This window comes from Bufo gargarizans, chromosome 3 (genome assembly GCF_014858855.1).
Source record: "Bufo gargarizans isolate SCDJY-AF-19 chromosome 3, ASM1485885v1, whole genome shotgun sequence".
In the NCBI taxonomy this organism is placed as follows: domain Eukaryota; kingdom Metazoa; phylum Chordata; class Amphibia; order Anura; family Bufonidae; genus Bufo; species Bufo gargarizans.
The window spans coordinates 445,654,267-445,660,266 of record NC_058082.1 but is presented as its reverse complement, the minus strand read 5'-3'; positions in this window follow the sequence as shown (position 1 = coordinate 445,660,266).

The window sequence follows — 6,000 nt, the reverse complement described above, 5'->3', positions numbered from 1 at the left end:
GATGTAGGCTTTAGCCAAAAAACAACCACACCATTAAGGGTTAAATGCACTTGGTCGCAGCTTGTGCTGGCGCACCACAAGACACAAAATGGCCGCCGATCACCCCAGAAAAATGTGACTGACAAACGGTCTGGGCAGCCTAAAAACAGTGAGCAATTGAGGATCAGCAGCTCAATGATCCACAGCTGCAGATCGATCAGTTAATCAAGTCCTTTGGAGGAGTTAATCTGCCTAATCTCGCCCTACTGTCGCAGCCGCAACCTCTCCCTACGCTAATCAGAGCAGAGTGACGGGCGGCGCTATGTGACTCCAGCTTAAATAGAGGCTGGGTCACATGGTGCTCTGGCCAATCACAGCCATGCCAATAGTAGGCATGGCTGTGATGGCCTCTTGGGGCAAGTAGTATGACGCTTGTTGATTGGCTGCTTAGCAGCCTTTCAAAAAGCGCCAAGAAAGCGTCACAAAAGCGCGAAGAAAGCGACGAACACCGAACCCGAACCCGGACTTTTACGAAAATGTCCGGGTTCGGGTCCGTGTCACGGACACCCCAAAATTCGGTACGAACCCGAACTATACAGTTCGAGTTCGCTCATCCCTACTAATAACACATACTTTTTTTTTCCTAATAAGACACCAGAAAATTGGCTGTAGAACAATGTACATTCACCGCAGAACAGCTACTAATATGTATCTTTTTTTCCTATTAATACACCAGAAAAATGTTTGTAAAACAATGTACGTTCACAGAATAATGGCTAATATCACATTTTTTTCCCTATTAATAGACCAGGAAATTGGTGTCACGGCTATTTCACGATCTCTGTGTTGTTCGCTGTGACACGTTTGCCATGCCAGTTTATTAAGCATGTGTGTGCACTGCTCCCTGTATCCTGGTTACTTCCCTGTCTGATACTTGTGGGGTTAAAGAGGACCTTTCATCAGTTTTTCAAAAGTCTAAATAGGGTGTTACCTTATAGGGCCGCCCCCACTGATGCCATGACTGTTTGTTTTTTAAAAGACCCCCAGTTAGTCTGCTGTGGTCCCCCATTGATTATGGTGCCTTGTATTATAATGAGGAGTATCGGAACAATGAGGAGGAGACTGAGTCTTTCTCAGTGGGTGTTTCCCTGGCTGTGACGCTCTCCGCTGTGATTGGACAGCGCTACAGCCAGGGAGAAGACGACTCCGATTGAGAAATCCTGGCGTCTCCTTCTCCCTGTTCTGATGCTAGTAATTAGCATACTGAGCGGGGAAAATACCGAAAGGCACAGCAGGCGAACGGAGTTGCGCCCAGGAATAATAGTAAGCACTTTAAGATCCCTGCTTTATGCCCTACCTAATGTGCTACTTATCTTATAACGTCTGGACCCATGAAAGGTCCTCTTTAAGTTCCTGGGATGGTTGTGGTTACTAGGTGCTATTTATCCTATTGCTGCGGGCCAGGAGTTTTAAATGTCCTCCAGCCTTTGTTTGGTGCTGGAGCTATGCTCCTGTCCTGAGTGTTCCATCTGCCCAGTTCTTGAGGGCCACCCAGTGAGACATAGGTTTGCACTATATGATAGCTGAGTAATTCCAGAAAACCTTGCTTTTTATTGGGGTGCAAGTAAAGTGTGATACAGCCATTTACGGGGTTTATTAATAGGAAATATACGTACATCTTATTAGCTGTTCTGCGGTGAACGTACATTGTTTTACAGCCATTCATGTGTTGTATTAATAGGAAATAAAGTATGTGTTATTAGAAGCTGTTAGAATCTGTTCAACTGTGATATTACTTTCTTCTACAGCCAATTGTTACGGTGCAGTGTGGGGGAAAACCCCACACCGAAGGGAAGCAGGAACAGAAACTAGGCCTGGACACTGGGGAAAGGGAGCTGGTCACCTTCTTGAGCAACCCTAATGAAAGTCCTGACTTTAAGTATGAACAGGCCTCGATGGTAGGAAAGTTAGTACACCAAAACCTAGGGCCCTAACTCACCCTGTATATCTGTAAAGAATAAATCAAGGCAACTGGACGTACTGTAGATTTCTTGAAAACGTTTCACTCATTCTTCCAACGAGCTTTCTCAAGAATGAGTGAAACGTTTTTCAAGAAATCTACAGTACGTCCAGTTGCCTTGATTTATTCTTAACAAATATACCATGACCTGGATAAATGAGAACCTTCACAGTCACCCAGTATATCCCTGGTAAAAGTGTCAGGACTAGAGACAATCAGTTCCTCCACCAGAAGCATGAACCAGAATCTCCCTTAGGCCTAGAAAAAAAGGAAAGAAGAAGACAAAACTTACTGTCGTGTTTTAGAGCAGATCCACCTGACCCCTAGAACATCTAACAACAAGTTTTCAGACATGTTCTAGTAGGAGTCCAGCTCCCTTTCCCCAGTGTCCAGGCCTAGTTTCTATTCCCACTTCCCATCGGTGTACGGTGTGGAGTTTTCCCCCACACTGCATCGTGACAATTGGCTGTAGAAGAAAGTAATATCAGAGTTGAACGGATTCTAACGGCTTCTAATAACACATACTTTATTTCCTATTAATACAACACATGAATGGCTGTAAAACAATGTACGTTCACTGCAGAACAGCTAATAAGATGTACGTATATTTCCTATTAATAAACCCCGTAAATGGCTGTATCACACTTTACTTGCACCCCAATAAAAAGCAAGGTTTTCTGGAATTACTGAGCTATCATATAGTGCAAACCTAAAAGCAGCAGTATAACAGCAATTTGGATCCCCAATTAGTGCAGCAAGGTGTAATAGAATCACTCCTATTACCCAGGCTGTGCACTCCCCTATAGGACCCTGTTCTCCTTTTATAGTGTGGATAATGCCTCCCTATCCTTTTCCTACACTTCTAACAATCTTTCCCTGAACTTCTAAATCTTTTTCTTTGCTGCATAAAGTCTATCCTAACACTGTCCCTAGCGCCTGTCATATCTCTCCATGCACTAAGTAAACTGGAAATGGCAGCATCCTAGATGGCTGAGGCTATTTATAGGGCTGTGACATCACAGGGGCTGGCTGCTTATTGTCTGCATGCATGGTATTGTGGATGAACCCTTGTTCTCAGAGTTCTTTGCTCCATGTTCTAACATGTGTAGCAGCCATTTTAGTTAAAAATAAAATTTGTTACCACGAAGATTGAGGAAATTAGACTTCAGTACGAATCACATTTTTCCAGAAATTTGTTTTGAATTCCACTTCGTCAACTTTGATTCGCTCATCTCTAATTATATGCAGTACAACATGAGTCACAATTTTGAATTGTTCTACAGACACTACCCCTACAGCCTATAAACAACTTATGTGTCAACCCTCAGAAGGGAAAAGATCTACAGAAGATTTTGCTAAGCTGTGACAAAGCCTTCTCGTTGGCCCACAAGCTAGAAGAAGGGAGGGATGATCACCTGAAGTGTACTGTGTTAAAAAAAAAAAATATTGGTCATTATGAATCTATAGCACTATATTCTAAATATTCACAAATTCTCGAAGTGCCAATATTTGCAATAAAAATTTGCTTTTCAAATATTTGCGCTCAACACAATTTATAGACTGTATCCCTCTGAGGATACTGTGGCTATTATATACTTATGTACACTACTCACAAAAAGTTAGGGATATTTGGCTTTTGGGTGAGTTTTGAGGAAAACTAAGAAAAAGTTCACTCTACAGTGATATTATATCATGAAAGTAGGGCATTTAAGTAGAAGCATGCAATGGTGATTTCATCTCAAACAATTTATTGAAACAAAAGCCAACAAAAGTGGTGGTTATATCCCCACAAAAAATGTAAATGTCTCTAAAACTTGTCATGTAGCCTTGAGCATCAATTGCAGCTTGACAGTGACGTCTCATGCTGTTCACAAGTCGATTTATTGTCTGCTCAGGCATGGCATCCCACTGTTCTTGAAAGACAGCACTCAGGTCATTGAAATTATGGAGTACAGAGTTACGAGCCTCTACATCAGGCATCCTCAAACTGCGGCCCTCCAGCTGTTGTAAAACTACAACTCCCACCATGCCCTGCTGTAGGCTGATAGCTGTAGTATGTTTGGGCATGCTGGGAGTTGTAGTTTTGCAACAGCTGGAGGGCCACAGTTTGAGGATGCCTGCTCTACATGGTGACTCAGCTGATCCCTTAGGTTTTCAATAAGATTCAGGTCTGGAGAAAGTGCAGGGGAGAAAATCCTGCACTTGTGGCCCGTTGCTAATGACGATCCCCAGCAAAAATGCAAACAGTGGCGGATGCCCGCAGCGAACCACAAGTACCACAATAGACATCCTACACAAGATAGCAATTATGGTTTCTCAAGTAGCTCGGGGACCTAGCACTCACCTACCTAAGGGCCACAAGTGCAGGATTTGATCCCCTATATAACGGCACAACTGCATGTGGGTTTGAGCACTTCCTGCTTGTTTGTGGTTTGTATTTATAGAGGTGTATAAATTCCAATTTAAATGTTACTGTTTTCCATCTACAGGCTACATTTAGGTGCATCTGTGAGGCCTGGGCCTTATCAGCCAGTCTTGAGTGGGACTTGCAGACTCCTCCCATTGCTAGCATGGTTACATGCTGGAGGTAACTGGTGAGTTGTTTGTGAGTTGGCCTCATGCTCCTGTAATTTGCCCACTGGCTCCTGGTAATGCCCATATGGCACAGGCAGGTGAGTGTTAGGTCCCCGAGCTACTTGAGAAACCTTGGCGCGGTGCATCGGGCTCAGACATGTCCTAATTTAAAATCAGTTTGAGGGTTTAGTAAGACCGCAGAGTGCACCTGTCTTTGCTATTATTTTGTTATATTGCTGTGTTGTTCTTGCAGAGGCACAATGACCAGATTATTGATGTTATTCAAGTAGTATGGGCTTGTCACTGTACCATTTACAAAGTGTAGGGCAGTCTGTATTGAGTAGACACACCTGCCCATACTGTAACACCACCACCACCAAAGGCTCGTCTGGTGACAATAGTTAGCGTTCTCCTTGACGTCTCCAACATCATTGGCGGGCATCATTTCTGCCTAGCGTAAATTGACTTTAACTAGCAAACAGCACTGAGCCCACTGGACCCTCATCCAGTATAGATGCTCCCTTGCCCATGCAAGACGATGACACCTCTGCCTGGTGGAGTGGTCAAGTAACCTTGCAGGTCGTATAGCATGCAGACCACGCTGATGTAAACGGTTTTGAATGGTCTGACGTGACACTTAGGTGCCTTTCACCTCCCTTAAATGTGCCTGAAGTTGTGTGGAATTCATCATCTGGCTCCGCAGGGCATTGTTCACGATAAAGCGGACATCAGTGTGAGATGTGGCCAATGGATGTCCATTTCTATGCCTTTCTGTGACTCTACCAGTCTCTCTGTATCTCTGTTGCAACCTGCTGATGACACTCTGTGATACTCTAAGCTTAGTTGCCACTTCCGTCTGAGAATCTACTGTTTGAAGCCTTGCAATGGCGAGGCATGGTTAATCAATTGTTAGGTGTCATCTTGGTCACATGATGTCAAACTGTGAACAGCATGATGAGGACTGTTTAAGTACCAATTCTAATTGAACCAGAAAATGTATTGGGCGATTCGTGGATCAAACACCTGTTGTGAATTTTGCCGTTAAACTCCTTGTTAGAGAACAGCAAGTTGTGGAAAAAGGACTAAAAAAGTAAGACCTATGCATTCAAAAATTTAGAGAAGGTCACATTAAGTTTACCTATAAAGGTTAGAGTGCATTTTAGGTTCATCATGAAATTTCACCCACAAAGCAAATATCCCTAACTTTTTGTGAGTAGTTGTATACTGTGTTGATCGAGCACTTTAGGATGCTCGGGTGCTCTACAGCACACAATGGAAGTTAATGGGAGAAATTGAGCATTAACCACTTCAGCCCCGCTAGGTGAAACCCCCTTCATGACCAGAGCACTTTTTACACTTCGGCACTACACTCCTTTCACCGTTTATCGCTCGGTCATGCAACTTACCACCCAAATGAATTTTACCTC